At 46.2% G+C, this 22,562-nt stretch overlaps 1 protein-coding gene across 1 annotated transcript in view; it reads left to right on the forward strand.

The window, feature by feature from the left end:
* The first annotated feature begins 6,663 nt into the window (after positions 1-6,663).
* The window catches only part of CIDEC (cell death inducing DFFA like effector c), an 89,176-nt gene continuing 73,277 nt past the window's right edge, over positions 6,664-22,562 (forward strand). Inside the window, exon 1 of the mRNA XM_078661846.1 lies at positions 6,664-6,750. The gene's annotated coding sequence lies outside the window, so the exon portion shown is untranslated. The remainder of the gene's footprint in view (positions 6,751-22,562) is intronic.

The raw sequence follows: 22,562 nt of genomic DNA on the forward strand, positions 1-22,562 counted from the left end.
TCAGGTTTAATATTGGCAGCTGCAGCGTGGCCTAGCAGGTCACGTTATCATTCAATCACCCAGCTCTCTGTACTGCGGTATTCCAGCCTCCTAATTGGCCTGATTGCAATCTGGTTACTTTAAAGACGAGCGACAGCATGAAGATGAGCAGAGCTGCAGTCACTACAAATAGCATCATGGGAGGACATCTGTTTACATTTATGCAGGGGAGTTAGTCTATGTGAGGGTAATAACTAGAGGGAATAATAGCTGTTTAAGTCTATGAGGAATACTTGCAAAAAATAGCGAATTGTGTTATGCTGCTACTGGGCAAATCACTTAATTTCCCCGTGCCTGAATGTGTAATGTAAATACGGTGCTCATGTACAGAGCTCCGATACCTTCGGGTCGAGTTCGGGCTATACAAAATATGCAAAAAACAAAAAGGGTCTGAACCTGGAGGAACCAGTCGCTAGGGTCTTCAGGGAGCTACAAGCTGCCCCTGTGTAAAACACCTATTTGTGTATGCCTGAACGGTTGTGGAATATGCTCCCTTATCAGGACCACTTAATAGACACTGATGTTGAAGAAAAGGTGCCGTAAAACATTTAAAGTGGGCCCCCAGACGTCATCAAGAGGAAGCTAGAAGAACTAAGCATTGTCATAGTCAGTAGGCCCGGCACTGCCTGCGAGTCTTGACTTTGTCATTGCTTATATTGTTCTCTGTAAAACTTTGTTAGGGAGCTACCGGGGGACAAGGCAATATTAAAAAACATCTTTGGTTGGAAGCTTTTGTGTCACGAAATACACATTTATTACAGTCTGGAAATAAGTACTATGTGCAAATTACTGAGTGAGATTAGCTAAAGTGGGCTGGCACACTGACTTGTGAATGGGGCAACCGTCCAACAAAGCATTACTACAACCAAAATCTTTGCAAACGCAAGACCTAGAAGGCATGAAAGACTGCAAGAAAGGTGGGGGGGGAAGTGTGAGGTAAGTAGGTATTATGAAAGAAGGTCGACTTTGTCAAGAGACAGAAAGGTGGGCAAGTAGTGTCTGGGGAGAAGGGAAACGAGGGAAGAAAGGAACAAAGGGTGAACAGAAGATAATGACGAACAAGCGCGGCCGAATTTCAGTGTAATTTTAAGTGACATTCAAATACTATGAGTTACACTTCAAGCATTCATAGGTTATCACAAGCACTTACCTACTTTAAACTGCAATAGTGTGAGTTCCTGGCACTGGGCTCCAGCCTCAGGCCATACCTTCTGCAGTGCACACCAGGCACGCAACGCCCATTGGGCTCAAAGGGCTTCAGCCCCCCTCCTCCCCTGTCGTGTGTGGCAGCCCGGGCTGAGACAGCTTCCTGGGCTGACATACAGTCGCACCAGAGTACATCACAGGTCTTTAAAAGACCACTTGCTTGTTAATGAGGCCAAGATGCAGCACCATCCTTCCCATTAAAATGTTTTGATTTTTACAAATTTTTCAATATAAAATAAAACCTTTAGTAATGCAAGTATTTATTTGCTGTGTACTTGTTTGTGTATTTTTTGCGAATGACTGTTTTCATTTTTTGAAATTTCATTTGTACAAATGGCTTCCAGTAGTGATTCAGTGGGGGTCCTCAGGAGTTAAAAGTTTGGGAACCACTGCTGTAGAGGATCTCCACCAGTCTGAGTCGTTCAGCAGTGGGAAGACTGAGAAGGCAATCTGCCTCTGGTCCTTCGATCACATGTATGTGAGCGGACACAGTGTGATCCTTGTAGGTGAGAGTGGTTGCAAATTTTCCTAGACAGGGAAGTGGTTTTCTCGACATCCATGTGTTCACCATCACATGTGCCGGGCTCAGCAGAGGGGGTGGATTCATTCTGCGATATTCTGTCACTGGAATGTAGTTTAAGGATGCGCCACTGTCAAGCACAAACTTAGCTCCATGATCACCCACCCGGATGTCAAGTCGCTGGTATTTCTTGAGTTGATCAGGGTCTGCTACCAGGCAGATGTATTCATCACTGTCCTGTGACGCAGGCGATGGTGACCTCGATTCTTGCAACGGCGACCTCCTCGACCAATATGACTTGTGCGATACACCGCTTGATTGTGAGGATCCAGTGGACGATCTTCGTGATCTCGAACTGCTTTGGCGTGATGACGCGTAGTCACTGGACGAGATGACCTACCATAGTCCCTCTGCTTGTCTTTCCGAGACTCTCCACAGATATTTTCAAAATGATTGTCCCTCCCACAATTCCGGTACTGTTGCCCAAGGGCTGGGCATGCATCAGTGTGAAGGAAGTCGTATCCGCACCGATAACACTTGAGTTGACGTTCCCGTCTCTTCTCTGTTTTACTTGAGCTGCGACGTCTGCGACCTGTGTGTTGATGATGAGTTTTAGGTCTAGACGACCTTTGTCTACCATGAGAGGACCTGCGGGTGGTGCGAGATTGAAGTCGGAAGGCTTGTTCTCGCTTCTCACTCCGCCCGGCTTCCATCTTCTTAGCGTGTTCCTCCGCCTGGTCGTGTACTCTAGTCATCTCTTCAATTTCATCTAAGGTGTAACTCTTTTTTAGTAGTCGCCTTCTCAGTGACTCCGATTGACAACCTTCTATGATGCGAAGTCTAAGAGCATCTTCGGTCGAGAACGAGTCAAATTAGCAGTATCGAGCCAACCGTCGAAGCAGTGTGATGAATGTGCTCATGGGTTCTTCCTTCTCTTGCGAGGCTAGGTTGAAAGTATACCTTTCGTAGTCAACATTCTTTTTGTGTAGAAACTTCCTGTTTAGTGCGTCGCTCACCTTGGCATATGACACAGCATCCCCAGTGGGAAGTTCCTTTATGAGCTGACCAACCTCTTTTCCTATGAGGTTACGTAATGCAATTAATTTCTGATCTTCTTCCGTCACTTGAGACCCTTGCATGAAGTCTTCAAAGTCTTCAAGCCACTCCTGCCATCGAAGGCCCATTCCTCCTCCTGCCACAAGTGCTAGTGGTTCTGGTGGGCATAGAAAGGATACACCCATCATGCCTGGTCGGCTGGTACCAGTTGAGGCTTGAGCTCGACGTGACGGTGATCCTGACATTCTTATAGACAGCTTTTTGACACACTTGTACTTTCAAATAGTCACTCACGGCGGTACCAGATGCGCTCCGTTACGCACTTGCTGGGTTCACTGGATATTTCACTGTATGTATCCACCGAAAGGGCGATGTGCGATTGGAATGCCCGTTTTCCTTCACCGTGATGTAAAGCAATGGTTTTGACGCAGTCTTGTGGCACAAAAATGCAGTTTTCGGGGTTGCATTTGAATGTGCTTGATGGTGGGACCACTGCTGCCTGACTTAAAAATGGCCGGCGGATATCCTTGGCAGGGGATAGGTGCAGGTGCCTGACGTCAAAATGGCCGCCGTCGGCGAAATCTCGCTTCCCGCGAGATTTGGCTCAATGCTTCACAACCCCGGGGCCTCGGCAGACACTGGCAGGCACTCATCGGGCAGACGATCGCGGCTATTCAAGCAGCAAAGAAGCCTGGGGTGGGCTCCTGGCAGCAATCAGCAACCTCCCAGGCAACAGGTAAGACCGGAGTGGGCTCCTGGCAGCAATCAGCTAGCTCCTGGGGCAGCACACGTGGCTGGGGTGGGCACCCAGATCCCGGCGCACATCTGTGCTGACTGGCACCACTCCCCGCTGCTCACGGACCTGTGAACTCGGGGATCAATCGGGATCAGCAACCAACGCCGGCAGTTTCTCCCAGCACAGGCAGCTCGGCTGGGGTGGGCACCCAGATTACCGCTCTCACCGCGGCGGCGACACCACACTTGTGGCGTCGCGGTAACAGTTCCTCTGAAGTCGGGAAGCAGCACGATCAATCTATGCGCTACCTCATCCCATCCTCGTCGCCAGATGTAGCGTCCAGACTACAATAACTGGACACTGACTATGGTATCTTAGAACGTGCTTTATTCTGCAATACTGTTCCCTTCAAGTCCCTATGCTCTTCTGCCCCCTTTCCCTTCTAGCCACCTCCCTTTCCTGTCCTGCCCACGTCTCCACCCCCCAACTACTAGTGCGCTCACATACATCATTACACACGCTACTTTATAAAGATTTGTCAAATGAAGAAAGCGTACAAATACTTGAAGATGAAGAGTGCCAATTGCAAAAGCGTGTCTGTAGCTGCTTTAAAAATACTAAAATGCAATAGGCAAATTTATATAATAGCGTGCCTATCGCTGTGATGCATTATGCAAAATTCTATAAGCATTGACACTTTCATGTTGAAATATGAAGATCAAAAAACGTGTTTATAATGTGGAAGTGAAAAGTGTGCCTATCGCTTTGAAAATGTTGAAATACAATAGGCAATTTATATAATAGCGTGCCTATCGCTGTGATGCGTTACACAAAATGCTATTTGCATTGACGCTTTTACACTGCAATATGAAGATCAAAAGCAAGTCAATTATATAGTTTACAGGTGTGCCTATCGCTGTGATGACGATGAACTACCAACAGACAATGCATATATGATGAAATATGAGGAAATGACTGTGCTCAAGGACGTTGTTGATAAAATTATAGAAGCGTGCCTATCGCTGTTGTAAAGATGGAATATGATAGGCAATGTAAACAATGAAGCATGCCTATCATTGTAAGTATCGAAAAACTTCGCATTAATCTTTTTTTTAAATGGCAGACTGACGCCGTTGTCAAGGTTACGGTTATGCGTGACTTTCGAAAGCCAGTGGCCTTGTTTTGAAGAGCGAAGCTTGTGCTATGACGTAAGAGTCAGCAATGTTGAATGCGCGTGCGTAGATTTGAACAGCGCACAGCAGAGCGCAAGAGGCTGACTGCAAACAAACTGCCACAAGCTTGAGTTCAAAGTAAATGAGGTAAATACGACCTTAAAAATGCGGGGAGGTTTTGAAGATCAGGTTCCCGGGTGATTAGCAGCGATGACGTCGTCTTTTCAAGCGGTTAGCTCTGAGACGATCAGCTGCTGATGTCCTGAAATTTTTCCATGGAAAGTGGTTTGGCTCTTGGCGGTGGGTGCGGAGAAGTTCCCGCTTGTCATCAAGTTTTTGAAGACAGGAGGTGCTTGATTGAAGTTGAAAAGTAGGTTTATTGTAATACAGGAAACACCCACAACCAGAGCCGTCCAGTCATGAAGAAGAAAGCGCTCAGAATAACGTTCCTGAGGAATCTTCACGGCAGTAAGGCATGACTCTAGAACACTGAATGAATAATAGGTATGGGTGGAACGAGTTGCATGCTTTCACGCGACTCGCAACAAAACATAAATAAAATTACAAGCATGTAATATATAACAATAATTAATTTACATTTATCGTATGTAAAGGAATATTGACTCAGTAAAGACTAAGTGAAGACCGGTAGACCCAGGTCTACAGCGTTGCTCACCGCCGCCGGCCCGAAAACCGGAAGTTCGGGAGCGTCACGGCTGTCATGGGGCGGGACTTCTGCCCACGACAGGTGTGACGGGAGCAGTGTTGACGCTGGGCTCCCATGCCAGAGGGAGAGCCCCGCGTGTGCCAGCAGACGTAAGGAGGAGCATAAGTGGTGCCTAAGGCCGCCGATGCAACTGCGGGGCTCCCATGAGTGAGGAAGCCCCGCGTGTGCCAGATGATGCGGAGGAGATGACACCAGCGCAGCGACAAAGTAGCCCGGTGAGTGGGGTGGAGGGTGTGTGCGTGTGTGCCTGTGTGTGTGTGTGTGCGTGCGTGTGTGTGTGTGCACGATTGCGAGAGGCTGACTTGCCTCGGATGCGGGACAGGAGATGTGCACAGCGCGTGCGTGTACGTGCGTGTACACCTGCTCAAAGCGCAATGCGCATGCCCATCTCCTGTCCTACTTCCAAAGCAAGTCACTAACAATAGAGCTCGCTGGAGACAGCAGCGCTTCGCGCTGCTTACACCAGCTCGACCTAAAAAGGACATCTGTAACAAAGCAGTAACCCACTGAGCTATCCACATAAACTACAGTTTATCTGGAATTCAAAACTACAAACAGACAAAAGACTGCTCTCCAGCAGGAGCATTAATCACCAGGGTTATCTGGACAGGTTTACTGTAAAGCCGTCTTAGCCCTGGGGCCCAGGGACCCTTGGCGCCTGCCCTGCACCCTCCTCTCGGTACAGTCTTCCAGGTGAGTGTCTGTAACCTGCACAGACTCGTTCCTCTTAGAAGCCTCTGTTGCTACAGGAGGCGCTGCAGAGGTCAAGGGTGGCAACTGTTGCCAGGAGCTCCCCTCGCACACTGCCCCCTCACACACCCGGCCCAGGGGCCCCTGCCCCGCACCCTCCCCTCGGTACATTCTTCCAGGTGAGTGTCTGTAACCTGCACAGACTCGTTCCTCTTTGAAGCCTCTGTTGCTGCAGGAGGAGCTACAGAAGTGAGGTCAAGGGTGGCAGCTGTTGCTAATCCCCCCTTCCAGGCGCTGCCCTCGCACACTGCCACCTCACACACCCAGCCCAGGGGCCCCTGGCTCTGACCTCTGCCCCAGTGCTCCCAGGCAGACCAGTGCAGGGAGGAGCGCTGGTGGCCTCGCTGGTGCTTGAGGGAGGGAGGGGGAGGGGCCGGACTGGGCTCGGTGCAGGGCTGTGGGTGGGAGGAGGAGCTGCATGGGAGGAGGGGGGAGTATGTAAGAGGGTTTTACTACAGCTGGGACTAGAGGCAGGAGGCACGGAGGGCCGGCATCTCCCGCAGGCGGTGGAGCGCCCCCCAACCTTGGCTTCTGCTCACCACCGGTAAGTACCTCCGGTGGGTCCTTCACTGCGGTTAGGAGGCTGGAGGGCAGGAAGCAGGAAATGAGGCCAAGACGTAAAACTGTCCTAAAACCTCTCTGTGCTGTGTACTAACACCAGGCCGAGGGGGCTGGGGGCCACCCCCACCCCAGGACGGCGTGATGGGATAGTGTTTATCTAATTACTCATCCGCACCCGAGCATCCTCTCCTATCACTCGAATGCATGAGCTTGTCGTTCACCCCGTGCAGCGCTTCGATGCCCTGTGCAGCGCTTCGATGCCCTGTGCAGCGCTTCGATGCCCTGTGCTAGGCTCGCGGTACAGGACACCTTTCATTCATGTACAAGCATAACCTTCACACAGCACAGCTTTACTTTTCTCTCTAACACATTTCTATGTTTGTAGCATGCCTCGGGCCCCAAGTTTACAATGAATGATGAATGAATGAATGGGTGTTTTGTTTGTGACTTGTGATAAACACTATTAACGGTGATTTGGGATCAGTTTCAAACGCCTTAAAGCGAGAGTCACTTTCGCCATCTCCTCGCATTTTGGCAGGTGCGCTATGAATTCTGGGACGTGTAGTTTTCTTTACATGTGTGTGCCGAAAAGACTCCAGGGTGTAGCTTAAAATACCCGACTCGACCGGTTGGTGCTGTTCGTGCACAATCTTGCACCTGTGCAGAGTGGTGTCATCTGACTCCAGGACGGCCTGAGGGTGACCTCGTGACCTGCGGCCATTGGGACGTCACAGGGCACGGTATTATTGGGTTTTATGGCAGGGTGCTAAAGAGATTTGTCACAGAGTGTAGAATCTCTTCACACACTTGCGCGAAATGTAGCGCCTCCCGCCCATGAACGTGGCCCTTTCCTTGGCTCGACCCTAGGGGTTGTGAAAGTCGGATGTGTGGTGATGTCACTGGTGATGTCACTGGGATCTTTGTTCAAACCTGTGTTCTGGTAGGCCGGCTTGTATTAGTGTTTGTCGCTATGCACCGTTGTTGCTGTATGCACACTTGTTACTGTGCATCGGCAACACAATGATTGAACGCAAATATGGGCTCCTGTGACAGTTGCAAAACGCATACATATATTTCTGTGCCCACCCCGTGCAGGCTTGTCTTACTGCGCAGCCCCTTACGTCTCGGGGCAGACGACTATACGTGTATAGTGTCACTGTTTATTCACTACCGCAGACTTCAGTCATCCTGACTTGTGTTGCTGTGTATATTTTGTAACTGTGCACACCGGTGTTACTGTGAAAACAAGAACACCTGAGTGAGTAATCGCACACATTTGCATTTCTGTGACAGCGACTGAACACAACTGTGATTGTGCAAGCCCTTGTATCACTGTGCAGACCGCACTACTTGGGGGTGTTAGCTGCTCACCTTTGTATTACTGTGCACATTACTTAAAACACTTAGGTTATTGAATGCAAATCGTTTTGTTGTGACGACCGCTCCAGACAAGTTTGTTACATGCTTGTGGTAATATGAAGAGCAAAGCACACGTTGTTGTGCATCCATAATAACACAAGCACGTGTTAATGTGTAGACCAGAGTGCACCCTGTTGCTGCACACACTTGTGTTACTGTGCAAACCTTTGTGCATAGGTGTATTCCTAGAGACACACTCCTGTTGCTCTGCAGAGCACAGTGAATGCTGCTTTTTAGGTCTCCGCCCACGTCTGGTTTGCTAAAGACATCTTGGGGACCTTCAGAAAGTTGACCTAGGAAAGCATTCCGCTCGTTGAGTGCCCTTGGCTTTGTGTTTTTTTTTTAACACACATTTGCTTACTTTCTATTTGCTTTAGGCTCTCCAGGTTCAGTGCGTCCCTCCCGTTGCCTAAAACATGTTTACTGTATACTTTTGTTAATATGGAACAAGTTGATGCTGATATGAACATCCTTACATTAGTTTATGTGAACAAGAGCACATGTGGTGTGGTATGCGTGTGTGTGTGTGTGTGTGTGTGTGTGTGTTTTTTTTTTTTTAATGTTTTATTTTTTTAAATTTTTTTTTTTTTTACACAAATTTCTGGCACTAGCCGGCAGACAAATGCACAAACAGGAAATCCCAGATCAATCTCACAGATACGCGCAGCTGCACCACAATAGACCAGTTAGATTGGCCCCAATAAAGCGCACCTGGCCGCAGGGGGTACACACACTCCCAAAACACCATAAAGTCAGATGCCGCATGAGTTGGGAACATATAGCCAATCGGGACACACACCCAGCACAAGCAGTGATCATGCGCTCCCCAGGGGCGGCTTTTCCCTAATGGCGGAGGAGCGTTACCCCACTGGTCTGTCAGCCGCAGACCAATAAAACAATAATATAATTTTATTTTTCTGTGAGGGCCTCTGGCTGATGGTGCGTGCATGCGGGGATGGGCTACGACCGACAGAAGTGGTGGGCACTTAGAAGTGTGCATGAAAGTTTGCACGGACATGAGCGCTTCTATTTCTCCAACCCAGCTGTGTTCCAAGTCAAGCTGGAGAAAAGCCGCAGGCTCCCAGGCAGCGTCTGAGTGGCAGATCAGGCTGCTCAGACCAATCCTGGCGCTGTTCTCATAGCATGAGAGCAGCGTCTGGATTGGATGGGCAACCTGTGCTTGTCACCCTCCCAGAGAGCGGGAGTCTAGCACCATGGCGTCTTTTGGCGGGGTGTGTGTTCTTTCATTACCCACCCACTGTTATTGTGCAGCGACCGTCACTTGCGCTCCCCATGCCAGACAACTAGACACGTTACCAACTGGCCACATTGTGTCAACGCAAGGTCGAGGCCCACCTGGATTATCTATCGAACGAGTCATTTATGACTAAAAAAGGCAGCGACTTGCATTCCTTTCCATACAAGGATCACCGTAATCCTTTATGGCATACAATGGACTGTATATAAGATTGTTTCAGATCGATGGCAAATTGAGACCGTCCTCAGACCCTATGCCTGGAACTGATTTTCTGGCTGCAAGGATTAATTAAACAAACTGTTCCCGTTTCAGTGGCGGTATTCCTAACACCCCACCTCACCCCCGCCAGCCTAAACTTGGAAAATTAAAAAGATAATAAAACCGTTTTATTATTGTTTTATTTTCAAGGTTCTGAGGACTAGGCGAGACTTGGGGGTGGGGCCATCGCGAGGGAAGAGGAGGTGGTGCACTGTTGTCAGTGTGTGTGTGTCAGTCTGGCCGGCCATGTCAGGCTGGCCAAACCAACATGCACACTGAGCGGTCTCCAGCCCAGCTGAATGGCTGGGTTGGAGACCGCAAAGCACAGGCACCCAGTCTCTTTGTGAACGCAAATTCCCAGCACTTGGGCCAATTGTGACGCTGCCTTCAAACATGAGAGCAGCATCAGGATTGGCCACAGGGAAGGCTGGGAGTCTTTGCTGCAGCAAGGACATGGAAAAGTGCATCAGACAGTATGCATAATGTAAGTTTTTTTTTTTTTTTTTTTTTTTTTTTTTAAAATGTTTATTTGTTGTTTGTTCCCCCGTCTTGTCACTCCGCCTGCACACCAGCCGCTACAGTCCTCCTTTTTCTCTCCCAAAACGCCTATTGTTTTTTCAAGGTATTTCATGTTCATGGGAATCATCCTGGACTATCAGCTTAAAATGGACCGCCAGATCAACTCAGTCTCATCCTGCTTCCACACCCTCTGCCTTCTACGTAAGACCTTCAAATGGATCCCCCTCGAACACAGAAAGACCGTCACTCACGCCCTGGTCACCAGCAGGCTCGACTACGGCAACACACACACTCTATGCCGGAATAAACAAAAACGTCCCCCGCAAGTTACAGAACATCCAAAACGCTGCTGCAAGACTGGTCCTCAACCTGCCAGGACACTGACACATTTCCCAGCACCTGCACACACTCCACTGGCTCCCCATCGAAGCTAAAGTCACCTTCAAGATGCTAACCCACGCTCACAAGGCCCTCCATGACACCGGACCAGCATACCTGTACAGCCGACTCTAATTCCACGCTCCCCAAAGGACCCTACGATCAGCTCGGCTCTCCTACGCCGTGGTCCCCCGCACCAGAAAGACCAGATCAGGAGGCCGCTCCTTCTGCGCGGCCAGAGCCTGGAACGACCTTCTGCTCCACCTCGGACATATAACATCGCTCCCCCTCTTCGCAATAAACCTCAAAACATGGCTCTTCGACAGACCCACTCCTTGATGGACTGGAACCTGCGAACCCCCCCCACCCCCACACCCTCCTGCGCCTTGACACCTCAATCTCATATTTCTTAGTCTAAAAGGGTTTTCTCAGTGCCACCGGTGTCTTAATACCATTGATATCCTAAAAGAGTGAGAGATGTTGGTCCCTTGACCGCTGGTCATGATACAGATGGTTCACGTGGCACCTGGGTGTGAGACAGGGTGCGATTAGGACATTTAGGGCATTCCCAAAGAATTTAGACTGGTCACTGACACACAAGTTTCAGCACAAGGCTCAATACCCTTCTTCACTTTGTAGATAAAAGCCAAAGCCCGCTGGTTGCAAATAAACAGGTTGGAAATGCTTAAAATGATAACCGAGCTCTGCCTTAATTAAATCAAGGAAGAACTGCATGCAATCTGCCTTATGGTAATACAGCATTGATATGTTTTGGACTTAATGGCCACAATGGAGGGAACGGTGTGTGTGTGAAGATTGAAGTGACCTGCTGCACCTTCATTCCAGGGAACGACGCAGATAATGGGACACTGACACTTGCCATCCAAGCAGGGCACCACATACAAAGAGACCTGTGTCTCTTTGTAACCACTAATGCTCAATGCACCCCCACTTGGAAGCTAAAAGCTCAATTTGGGATCGCTGGTCGTGCCGGACTGAGACAAAGTTAAACGTTGAGGCTGACTGCGATGGAGCGTGGGCTGGCTACAGGGACCTAGTTAGGCCAGCTGAACAAAAGGACCATCCTTCTGGTTGCAGAACAATGCGTGGATATGCATTGAAGATGCATCATGTAGCAGAGGCAATACGTTGCTTGCAAGATGCAACAAGGCTGTGGGGCGAGGTCCTGATGTGTCTGATTTGAGAATCCTGTCGACGAGGTTTGCAATGCGAAGGCCAGTGTCCAGGATGCGAGATGCAGCGAACCTGCAAGGCAGAGGGTCAATGTCGTTGTCAAGGCTGCTGTCAATGAGGGATAGGAGAAGCTTATGCCGGTTAAAGCGTCACACAGTGGCGGTTCAGAAGGTGACGCATCAGTTCCAAGGTGCGAGATGCAGCAGTGATGCAAGTCTTTTGTGACCGGTCCAATCCCAATCCATGCAACAGTGGCGGGGCATGAGTTCAGCTTGAATGAGGGCTGCTTCAGCTGAGGATATATGTCCATTCTGCTTGTGGATACGTTGCTCAGCAGAGGATGTGCCCGTCCCACAAAGTAATCCAAGGGTCCAGGGCTGGGGTGGCACCACTTGGCAGGGTAGACTCACTGATGGCAGAATTTTAGATGCAGAAGCCGGTAAATTGGAAGGTTTTTTTTTGTTTTTTTTGTCCCTGTGACCTCTAATCGGAAGGCCAGCCAGATAGTCCTTGGAGTCACTCTGGTTTCAAAGGATCCAGGTCTGGTTCCCTCATCCAGGCAAGAAGGCAACAGGTCAGTGTAGCAAGGCAGGAGTCCAGCAGAGTGGTAGTCCTTTAAGAAGCACAGCAGTCCTTGGCAGAGTCTTGACCGGTCTAGAGGTGTACTGAAGTAGTGGTGTCAGGGGTGCAGTACTTCTACCTAGTTGGGCCTTTGAAATGGGGGAACTTCAAAGACAAACCCCTGAACTGCACCCAGGTCTTCTTACCTCTAAACTCACTACAGGGAATATGCAGCCATTTGTGTGAGGTCAGGAAAAATCCTATTCAGTGTAAGTAAGGCTGGAACCAGCTCCTCCCTCCCATCCTGCCAGGATGGCCCATCAGGTTACATCTAAGCTCCCATTGTGTGTGTCTGTCTAAGAGGAATATACAAAGACCATTGTCACCCACCCCAGACATGTGATCAGAGACCGGCAGCAGGCACTAAATAGCAAAATTAAGAACTTGCCAACTTTCTAAAAGTGTTACAGCAAACAAATGATGGGCGGAATGCTGACAATGCAAAGCTTCTCCCCAACCAAAAGATCTGGGTTAAATCCATTGTTCTTTTGTCCACTACGACACCCCAGTTTGGACCCAGCCATATGCAAATTGGTCTTGATCCTGTGCCCCATGGTAACAGCTCAGACCAAATTGCCAGGCAAGGTCCTCCCTGGACCGGAAATGAGCATCCTGGGACCGGTTTCAGGGTATGTCACCTTTCTTTAGCAAGGCTAGTTTGAATCCAGTGGCACAGTGAGCAAGGGACCCACATCTGGGCATGCCCATCGCACCTGGGTCAAAGTGTTACAGCAAACAAATGACTTTCTAAAAGTGGCATTTTTAGAATTGCAATTTTAAAACCCGACTTCACCCTAAGTTTTTGTTTTTAAATTGTGATTCCAGAGACACCAACCTTGAACCAGTTCTATCTTCCCATTTGGAAAAGTACTCTCAGAAAATGTAATCGGGTAATTCCAATGTTATCCTAAGGGAAAATCGACTTGGGGAGTTTTTCACTATCAGGCTATGCAAAATTAAAAAGTACATGTCCTGCCCTCTAAATACAGTGAATCCTGCCCTCTGGGTTGTCCAGGGCCTACCTTAGGGATGACCTATGTATAAAAAGGGAAGGTTTGAGTCTGGCAAAGGGATTATTTTGCCCTGTCGAACTAGCAATATAAACATCACATATAGGCTCTGCAGTGGCAGACCTGAAACACTGTTAAAAGGCTACATAAGTGGTTGGCACAATCCTTGCTACAGGCCCATTGGTAGCATTTAATTTACAGGCCCTGGGCACAGGGAGTACCACTTTTCTAGAGACTGATATGTAAACTAATTATGCCAATTAGGGATGAACCAATATTACCATGATTAGGGGAGAGAAAACAAGCACTTTGCACACTTTACCACTGCGAATCAGTGCTAGAGTCCTAATGCCAGCAAACTCGAGGTCGGGAAAGTGGAGGAGGCAGGCAAAAAGTTGCGCGTAAGACCACCCTAAGGCTGCCTGGTCTAGAAGTCACCAGTTTTAGAAACTGCGACAGCACAAGATGTGGCACACAGCAGATGAAATGAGCAGAAAGCAAGCAGCCCAGCTGCTCTGCCTGTGAGCTCTAAAAAATAATAGATGAAAAAGAAAAGACATGAAAAGAGGTCTTTCAGAGGAGAAAATTCACTTATGTTTAGGCAGATGTGCACATAAGGTAAAGCAAAATGTTGCCACTTATACGGCCATGGAGCCATTGGCTGAAGTAAGCTGATCATTCCCTTACGCTATATGCCTATAAGCTGTCTCGGTGGAAGCAGGATGGGAAAGACACTAACCAGATCTGTGTCTGAGCGGGTTAACCTAAAGCCCCCTCTATTTATGTTTGTGTGTGGTGTGTTTTTAATTATTATTACTAGCTTGTAGTAGACATTAGGCCTGTGCGGCGCTTGCAGAGTTTCACCTTTCGGAATTTCATGCAGTTACCGAAAACTCTGCATTATTCCATGGAGCTTTTGAGGGCTGGCTGAGGCTTGTGGCCCCGGCTGACAGCCGACAGACAAGCTTCCCAGAACAGTGACGTACAACTTTGATGCACATCATTCGCCTCCCCTTGGATCTCTTGCAGGGCCTGGCTCATGTGGAGTGGAGAAGTGTGGCTCACTGGTTAGAGGCGGCAGACCCTGAAGCAGAGGTCAGACCCGGGACCAGGGTTCAATTCCCGACGCGGCAGGGTCTTGAGCCCAAAAATCAACGGACTCGATAATTCTCGTTTCGGTGCCTACTTGAGTCACAGGTTCACACTCTGCAGCTCTGGGCATTAGCTTGCTTAATCTCCACTATGGCCCCCCGCGGCGGGATGCCTGGATTTCACCTTGGGGATGCCCAGTACGGGTATCTCATAGGGAAAAACCAGGACGGGTTCCCAAGGCAAGCGCCGAGATGCCTACGGGTAATCGAGCGCTATATAAGAACGCTTAATAATAATAATAATATGCCCTGTCTCCGGAGCTAATTCCGGTTTCCGCCGGTCCTTTGCCTGGCAGGACATGTGCATGCTCAGAAGCAGGGTGTGGTTGATGCACCTGTCCAGTGTTGCTCCACATATGCCGCTTAGTTACACACAGTACATATGTTAGTGAAAAACACTTTGTGTAGTAGGACACTGTTTCATTTTCATTATGTTTTTAAATTCATATTACGAGGCATAGTACCAGTTTTCAGTCTTGAAGACTGCATGCACAGCACACAAAAGATTGCTGCTGCAGGGCTTGTGCGCGAGCAGGGAATGTGGTAACCTGCTCTATTATCTTATTCTGCTTTCTCGAAGACCATGCGTACCGCGCTCCAGTGATTGCTGTTTGTTTTTAAAGCCAGGGGTGCTCCACCCCCACGCCTAGGCAAGAAATACCCCATCAGCCTCTTATATCAGTATTGTGATTGGAAATGTCACCACCTTTTAAACCAGGAGTAGGCAGTAAACTCCACCACACATCGGTAGGGGAGGTTTTGCCAAACTCCATGCTCCAATCGGAGTGCAGAGTGGTAAAACTCTTCAGGTGGAGCGGAGTTTACCGCCCACTCTTAGTAGACATGTAATGCTGCCAGGCTTCATCTACACATACTTTAATACACACACACACAACCAAATACTACAGGTATAAATATTTCCAAAATGACAGCTGTCAAAGTATTGTATAGCCCTTTCTAAAAGCGTGTGGCAAGGATTGTCCCTGCAAAGCTTCTCTGGGTTTTTGGAGGGTGTTATCCACACCAAAACCCTTGTCTACTGCTGGGATCTTTGAGATTCTATGCAACAAAATAGCTGTCTGCATGCTTTAACACGATGTAATTACAATCCTACCTTAAAGGCATATCGGTTTAACGTTTATTTTTGTTTTCACTATAAATAATTTGACAACACTGCCTGTCTTGTAACTTCAGATTACACAAATGAGACCTTTTGATGTAACTGTTCTCAATGAATCAATCAGGCCTATCGCCTTTATCAATGACCTGTCACCAAGACCACCCAGACTTTCTGAACTGACCACTATCTTCCCCATAAGGTAAGCATCAAATACTTATAAAAAGTAATAATATCTACAAAATTACAGTTGGCAAAACAATATTCAACTCCTAAGAGGGTCTGCCGAGATTGATCACGGTGCACATTTTTCTATCCCCACAGTTTGTTGTAGACGACGAGCAACACCAAAACCCTCGATTACTCTGTGAGACTCCAAGTAACATGATACCCGGTGCTCTGGATGTGCTGATACTGTCCGGTACTGGAGCCTGTACGTCTTTTTTTGTTTTTTGTTGTTGTTTAGGGATAGCACCTGCAGTCAGCAGAGGTGCAGTAGTTTCGGTTGGAGAGTACCAGGACTTCTCAGGTGTAAGCAGGTACTCTGGTTAAGGGTACCTGCAGTTCTGTTTTTCAATTTCAAGCCCAGGTTTTGGGGCAGTGCATTAATTTGTCTTTACTCTCACTCAGTGTGCTGTCACTACATTCCTTTCTGTTATGTAGACACCTCTGCTCATTAATATTTACCCTTCTGAATATGTAGTATTTCTTAACTTTTATATTAAGCGCTGCAATCTTCTTCTGTGGGCATGGAAAGCGCTGTATAAAATCTGGTAGACAGTAAAATTGTTGTGCGAGAGAAGTTATATTTACACCGGTCACATACAAGGTTAGGTGCCATCTGTCACTTGGCAAGCAGCCTCCTGAGCTATCCTACCTCGTGGAAAAAAAAAAGGCATCCCACTCTCTCTCCACACATTACCATACACTCCTCTTTTCTCCCTTCTCACTCTCCTCTACCCCACTCTCTTCCTATTTAAAGTAATTGTAATGGCATTTATATCACGCCTACTACGCCGAGAAGGCGTTAGGAAGAATGCCTCTAGTTTTGTTCGACTTTTATCACCACTGTTTCTTCCAAAATATTCTCCCTGTCCCCCCACCCAAAAAAAAGTTTAAAATCTGCTGCTGTCTTACTCGTTAAAAAAAAAAAAAAGTGCTTCAGACCCTTGCTCTCCCTTTTGCCAGTGCCCAGGTCTCTTTTCCAAGACACTTCACAGTTTCTTGACTACTTTTCCTCCCGTAGTCTTCCCCCATCAGGCTTCTGGGCTCACCTGGAGCTCCATTCTGGGCATCGATCAATCTTCTCCCCCCCCCCCCCCCCCCCCACCACCACCGCCTCCTCCCGTGTTTGAAATCTTTTGGCACACCTCTCTCTTTCCACCAGTAGATGTCGCACTCGGCTCAGTCTTGGAACTTGTCTCTTTTTGTGCATCACATTATGTATTCTTTTGCTGGTAACGTTCAAATATATTTTTCTTTTCCTCTACCTTCTGTCCTACCTCATGAGCAGAATCTGTGATTGTCTAACAGTCTCTTGGCAAAGGGTGGTGCTCTGGTCACTAATGCTCGACTGTTTCTGTACTGCTGCTCTCATTTTTCTCTAATTCAAGATGTTTCCTAACGGTCAAATATATATTTTTCTTTCTTTTTTTTTTTTTTTTTTTTTCACTTCTAGGCATTTTTCAAATTTTAATCCAAACAAAACAATTTTCTGAAAAACAAAAAAATAGATTCAATTATTTTTTAGATCTGTTCACTATGTTAAAATAATAACATACAATTACAAAACTTCTACTAACGACTTCAGACCCAGTGCAGCAACGTGGTAGAGCACGACAGGGGAGCAATAGAATGACAAGTATGGCCATAGAACATACAGCAAGTATTTATTAATTTCTTTACAATTTATATGTAACAGCACTACGTCATACTTTTCACCTCTCTGCCGCACCCCACCACCCCACAGCAATCTATCTGCAACCCACCACAGACTACTTTATAGACAGAATTTTTTAAAATTGTAATCTATGTACTTAAGAGGATATTATCAACCAAACGGCACACACAAAAATTACCATTATTCGCCTAACAATTTTATCTACAACTTCACAAACATAACACTACACTCAGGGCTTTAATTGGGGGGGTGGGGGAGGGGGGAAGGGAGGCTGTCTGTGGGGGTCTGAGCACCAGCACTTTATTTTTGGGGGGCCTCGAAACAGATCTTTATGGGGCTCTTTTTCCGGGCCTGGCAAAAGTAGTCTTTTTAAAAAAAAAATAAAAAAAATTAATTTTTGCAGTGAAACTGAGAGCATGCACATTGCTCACTACTGTGAAGTGCAGACATCATGCCAGGTGAGTCGCATTGTAGGAGAAGGGAAATCCTTTAACGAGAGCCATTTTCTCGCAGGATTTCCCTTCTCTTTTTGCAACGCAGGAGCAACATCATCGTAAGGTGATCAGCAGACAGACCACCAGGCGTGCAACGCCCATTTCCCCGGACTCTGAGATAGCTTCCCGGGCGCACAAACAGAGCCGCACCCTACTACTTCGCAGGTCTGGAAAAGACCATTTTTTTGTAAATGAGACTGTTCTTTTTCACCCCTTTTTACAGCCCCTACATCCCCACTCTGCCTATTCCTGAAAGAATTAAGCTCCCCCGAAATTTCGCTCTGGTTGTGCCTCTGCAAACAACCACAAGCAGGCAACTCCAGCATGACCCGACTTTAACCTTACACACTGTCTTGTTTTAGTGCTAAACGCTTTGCCTGACTCACTCCCCCTCTTTAATATGAATATAAAAGCTTTGCAATTGCTTTTATATTCTTATACTGTGCTTCACATGGAAATATAGAACTGCAGGTTCTCACCACCTCAAATTAGCTCTCTGGTGTATACTCTCTGAAATGTAAGAAGTACAGGTATTCAGTATGTTTGAGTCACAGCCACTTTAAAGCAGTGTTCCTATATACAACTGGACAAAACGTTATGTTTCTAAATTAACGTCTTACACTAAAAAGCTCCCTTACATTTCTTTCGCTAGATGAATCTTTGTTTAAAACACCACCAGAGAAGGGCGGTGACCTATGCTCCACAAAGAGCAACTCAAACCTTTGTTGTTCTTTACAAGAAACATCTGCCTGCCAATGCTTATCGCCAGCCTTTTCGACCCCTTAAGAGGCTGGGTGGATGAGTATAACACGACATATTTAGGATCGGGGGCAGCGGGTGCACGGAAATAAGAACGTATAGTTGAATAAAGAGCGAGTAGATGCATGGCCAGATGGATGGATGAATGGATGTATCAATGTATGGATGGATGGAAGGATAAATGAAGGCATGGACCTGTACCTAGGATAGATGGGTGGGCTGATAGATGCTTCGGATTGGTAAACACCCATTACAACGCATTTTTTACAACGCACTACCATTACAACGGAACTTTTACAACGCAAATACTATTACAACGCATTTATTTACAACGCATGTTTTTACAACGCAGGTACTTTTACAACGCATACCATTACAACGTAAGTATTGGTAAGTATATAATTATATTTAAAATGTTATATGTTAGGTTTTTTTTAAAGGGGTATTTTTAGGGTTCAGGGTCAGTTTTGGGTTTTTGGGTAAAGGGGTATTTTTAGGGTTCAGGGTCAGTTTTGGGAATTTTAGATAAAGGGGTACAAGAAAAAAATAAAATAAAAATAAATATAAATTAAATTAATTAAATAAAATTAAATTAAATACAATTACATTAAATAAAAATAATTTTAAATAATATACAATTAAAAAAATTATATATACTTACCAATACTTACGTTGTAATGGTATGCGTTGTAAAGGTACCTGCGTTGTAAAAAAATGCGTTGTAAATACATGCGTTGTAATAGTATTTGCGTTGTAAAAGTCCCGTTGTAACGGTATGCGTTGTAAAAGTATGCGTTTTAACGTCATACATCCCTTCGGATTGGTTCTGGGACAGATGTATCTATGGATATATAGGCGTATGGCTGCATGGATGGCACGGTGCTTACCATACCTTAAGATTAGTGCAGGAACAGATGTATGTATATAAGTAGGAATGTATACATCAATTAAACTATGGTTGGATAGTGCAGTGCTTAGGATGGATGGATGCCTGGCTTTAATTAGGCCGGGTCTGAGCACCGGCCCTTATTTTCAGGGAGCCTCCAAACGGGTCTCTATCAGGCTCTACTTTCAGCCCTCGCAAGCATAGTCAATTTTTTAATTTTATTACACTGCAGTGAGAGCATGCACATCGAGGTACGCATACTGATTTTGCTCACTACTGAGGACTAGAGACATCATGCTAAGTAAGCCACGTTGTAGAAGGAAGGGAAATCATTTAAATGTTTTTTTCCGAACGTAGGATAATTGGAGGGGATTTTTTAAAGCACACAATGCTACTTATCTTGATTTAGACCACGTGCCTACTAGCATAGCCCACGCCCCTTTAAGAGGTTTACCCCCACTTTTTTTCCCCACTTAAAACCCTGACTACAACATAGTAACAAAGAAATAGTCTAAGCTTCCATTGAAATCTACAATGGCACCAAGATTCATAATTTGCCATCAACGCTGGCAGCCTTCTACTACAGTGCAAGAGTGTCTATCAACACAAAGATTGTTATCCACAGAAATGTGGTGTAATTTATGTAGCTGTCTGCTGGAACACTAGTCAACAAAAGGTATAAAAATGTGGGAATGTGGCATAAAAACATATACCATAAAGCGATTCATAAATGGACACACTGCCACTACAGCACCCTCTTCCCCATCCTTCCTTAACCTTACAAAATTAAAGAAAGAGCCCCAGCAAACCTAGTAGAGCCACTATAGGAATACAGGAACTTAATTTCAACAACTGTCTGCCGGAACGCTCATCCGCAAAGCGTATTAAAACATGCAAATTTGCGGGCAAAACGTATACCATGCCATACGGCGCTTTATAAGTGCTCCCAGTGGTACTACCTCACCTTTATTAGCTCGACATCTGCACGTTACTAAATTTTGTGCTTTAATGACTAACATACCCACCTCCCCCACACCCAACCCCGCCCTTGCTTAACTGTACGAAATCAAACAGAAACCCCCACCATTCCTAGTAGCGCCACTATACCCATACACAGGGTTAATTTTAACCGGTGTGTGCTGGAACACTTATCAACGAAAAGTAATCAAACATGCAAATTGGCGGGTAAAACAGAAACCATCCCAGAGCCCGGTTTATAAACTGGCCCAGTGGCACTAGATTACCTTTACTAGCTACACATGTCTGTGTTATAATCAACAACATACCCACCCCCACCCATGTCCTTGCTTAACCTTACGAAATCAAACAACGAGCCTCAGCACTCCTGTTACCGCCACTATAGCCATACATAGACTTAATGTCAACAGATGTCTGCAGGAACGCTCATCGGCAAAAGCTATTAAAGCCTGCAATTTTGCACCTAAAACATACACCATACCATAAGACGGTTTATAAATAGTCTCAGTACCACTACACCACCTCCACACCCGCCCTTGCTTAACGTTACGCAATAAAATAAAGAGCCCCAGCAAACGTAGAAGCGCCACTATAGTCATACAGAGGCTTAATTTCAACTGATGTCTCCCGAAACGCTCATCAGCAAAACGTATTAAAACATGCAAAATTGCGGGTAAAATATAAACCATACCATAGGGCGCTTTATAAGTGCTCCCAGTGGTACTACATCACCTTTAGTAGCTCAACATCTCTACGTTACTACCTTCTGTGTTTTAATCCCCAACATACCCACCTACCCCACCCCCGCCCTTGTTTAACAGTACGAAATCAAACAGAAACCCCCACCATTTCCAGTAGCGCCACTATACCCATGTACAACGTTAATTTTAAAAGGTGTCTGCTGGAACACTTATCAGCAAAAAGTATTTGAACTTGCAAATTGGCGGGTAAAATATAAACCATTCCCATAGCACGGTTATAAATGGGAACAGTGGAACGACACCACCATTACTAGCTAGACAATTATGTGACTAAAGTTGTTTAAACACTCTTTCGCGTGTATACCAGGGGATGGGGAGACTAAACAAAATTGTAATTCCCCAACTTTTGATATACCGTCCCTTTACTACATCTATATTAAAGACATTCCATGGAAAAATTGACGCGAGTCTCAAAAGGGCTAGTGAAGCTGAGCACCAGTAAAACCCGGACCACTTCAACACCTACGTATATCCACCACAGGGACACAGCAAATATACCGCACATTTTCATTTCTTTTTTATCTCTCACACATTTTTATAAAACATCTCCGCTAAAGAAGCACTCCCCAACCACTTATATTCCATAAGAACAGACCATCATTAATAAGTTTACTACCATATATTTTAGTCTCTCTACCTTTTTATTATTCACTAGTCCAACTACGGAAACTATTAACTATACCCAAATGCAAACCAGAAACCATGTTCATATTATATCTCAAATGATTCAAACTATGCCTACATATAAAAGGAACGTATCACTTTCACTATCTCCATCTCCTCTCCATGTAATCTCCAAACACTCTAGATGGCCTCACAGTACAACAACCTACCTCGATTTACATTCAAATCTACCGCTTAATGTCAAAAATGAGAGTACAACCTGCCCACATAACATTTCTGGGTTTCATTTTATTGCTTTTAACTTAATAACATATACATCTCCTACCACCACGACCACCCCACTATTTTCACAAAGTATAAGAAGCAAACCTACAACATTTTGTTTCTCACCAGAATACATTACAAACCCAAATTCACGCTGTACCTCATTTTCTAAACCATACAGTCCTTTAGAGAAGACAAACTACA

This window comes from Lissotriton helveticus, chromosome 9 (genome assembly GCF_964261635.1).
Source record: "Lissotriton helveticus chromosome 9, aLisHel1.1, whole genome shotgun sequence".
NCBI classification, from domain to species: Eukaryota; Metazoa; Chordata; class Amphibia; order Caudata; family Salamandridae; genus Lissotriton; species Lissotriton helveticus.